The sequence below is a fragment of the Propithecus coquereli genome, unplaced genomic scaffold (assembly GCF_000956105.1).
Source record: "Propithecus coquereli isolate 6110/MARCELLA unplaced genomic scaffold, Pcoq_1.0 Scaffold139, whole genome shotgun sequence".
In the NCBI taxonomy this organism is placed as follows: Eukaryota; Metazoa; Chordata; class Mammalia; order Primates; family Indriidae; genus Propithecus; species Propithecus coquereli.
This window is the reverse complement of record NW_012138191.1, coordinates 1201481-1203619: the sequence shown is the minus strand read 5'-3', so window position 1 is coordinate 1203619 and position 2139 is coordinate 1201481. Positions and strand designations below refer to the sequence as shown.

The 2139-nt window shown below is 37.2% G+C and overlaps 1 protein-coding gene across 1 annotated transcript in view; it reads left to right on the top strand.

Annotated features, from left to right (window-relative positions):
- PLCB1 (phospholipase C, beta 1 (phosphoinositide-specific)) overlaps positions 1–2139 on the top strand; it is a 756841-nt gene that overhangs the window by 459684 nt on the left and 295018 nt on the right. The window lies entirely within an intron of this gene.

The following is a 2139-nucleotide window of genomic DNA, read 5'->3' as shown; positions in this document are numbered from 1 at the left end:
ATGACTTCCTTAATCCCAAAAACATGACTTCCACATGTTTTTCACTTTTTAAAACTATAAAAGCAACATGTTCTTGAGAACTAAGATTACCAGGAGAGCTAGTAACATTAGCTAGAAAAGATTTTATTAGCCAAATATAATTTATGGAGTTTATTGACTGAATATGTAAGAAATAATCAGTTTGATCAATAGAGAGTTTGATCAACTCTCTTAGTAATTCCAATGGCATTGTGAGGACATTCCTTTAGCCCTATTCATATATGTGCAAACTCTTAAGAGATGTATTCACCTCAAGTTTTTTCTGTTAAAAAACCAACCAGTTTTAACTTCCTTACCCTTTTTAACTTCCTTAAATGCAGTTAGGTGGCTGCCTTCTGTGCTCCAAAAGCACTTATCCCATTATACTGAAAGGACCTATGTATTTTTTTTCCTTTACCAGATCATTAGAAGCTTGAGAGCAAAGACTATGACACATTTGTAAACATAACCCTAGTACAGAGAATGGGAATAAAGGCATAAAGTTTGTTGAATCAATGGGGGAAAAAAAAAGCACAAATGTGAGAATAGATGAAAGAAATATGTTTGTTGTATTTGTAGAGCTCCTGGGACATTTAGGTGAATCAATTCTTATGGGAAAGGTCACTCAAATAAACATTCAGAGTTTTCCTTGGATTCTATGATATAAAGATCCAAAAGGCAGTTTTGAAGAAGGCAGTTCTCAAGCCCTCATCTTTATCAGTCATTGGATGGGCAAGGTGGAGAAAGGGTGGTACAGCAGTGATGCTCCCTGTAGCATTTCGGGTCTCATCTCCTCATGGCCTTATTTGCCGCCCTACACCATAACGTCCTGTTCTCTACCAAGACCCTAGTAGAATTCCAGAGATTTCACCAGGAAGTCTAGTTATCCTCTGGTTTACATATCCCAGAGGCATTAAATGTCCTGTGTTCCGTAGGTACATTGGGTTATCATGGATCCACTAAACCCCATAGATCTGTAGGTTACTCAGGCCCTTCTGCCCCAGTCACTGATGGAGCCACATGTACCAGGTGACTTAGGTTCCCACAGCCTCCCCTGTGCCCTAGAGGGCTTAAACCCCTTTCCCTAGCAGAGCTTCATTATACAAAAATGAAACTACCAACCTAATTAATGAAACAGCCATATTTCTTTCTGTATGAAGAGCATTTTCTGAGACAACCTGGAGAAAGTCATTGTCTTTTTAATGACTTTTGAGGAAGAATTTTAGGTTCTAACTGGATAGACGCATTTAATGTTACCCCCAGACATGGCCCAGCTAAACACTTAAGTGAAGCTTGGGTGGAGCTGGATGTGACATGCGTGGGTGCAAGGCTGCTCTGATTGCTTTATTTTTAACCATGAAGCAATAGCACTAGGAATTGTGGGTGCTGGTCCTATTGCATACATTAAATGTCTAAACGTGTGTCTCCATTTCTCTAAAAGAAAAAGGAAGATGTTGAAAGGCTCTACAGGAAGTATGCAATACTGTCCAATACTATACTGAATTTGTAAATTTCTTCATGCATAAGGAGCTGTGTGCCACACACTTAGCTAAAACAACAATCGTAAAATGACACCAGTGACCACCATCAATTATGGCATTTTTATTCAGGTGTTCAGCTATTAGAGCATGACAATTGCAGGACCATTTCAAGGTCTTCTTGGAGTGATGAGTTCAACAACAAACATTTGGATGCTGAACTTCAGGGACATTAGCTATGCCCGTTAAGCATACCTGTGAGTGTTGTAATAATTTCATAAAGAGAAATTCAGAATATGATCTAGTAGCTGGTTCCCTTCTCTGCTGGTATATAACTTTCAGTCAGTATCATAAGATTCTTATAAAAAGTCTAGCATTTGTAAATCCTCATGTAGAGATTAAAAAGAAACTATTAGCATAAGTTCCCATTTAAAAGAAAATTTGATTCTTCATTGCTTTGAAAAATGATTTACTCTTTGTATTTTTCTTGATATTACAGTCATGCATTGCAAGCATGGTTTTTGTAAACATTTGTAAAGTACATCAAAGGATGAAGAGCAAATAAATTTCTATAAACTGAATATTTTTGAAATGTCAAGATAAGGAAGGCCTTTCCTTGCATGACAATAAATCTGAAAACTTA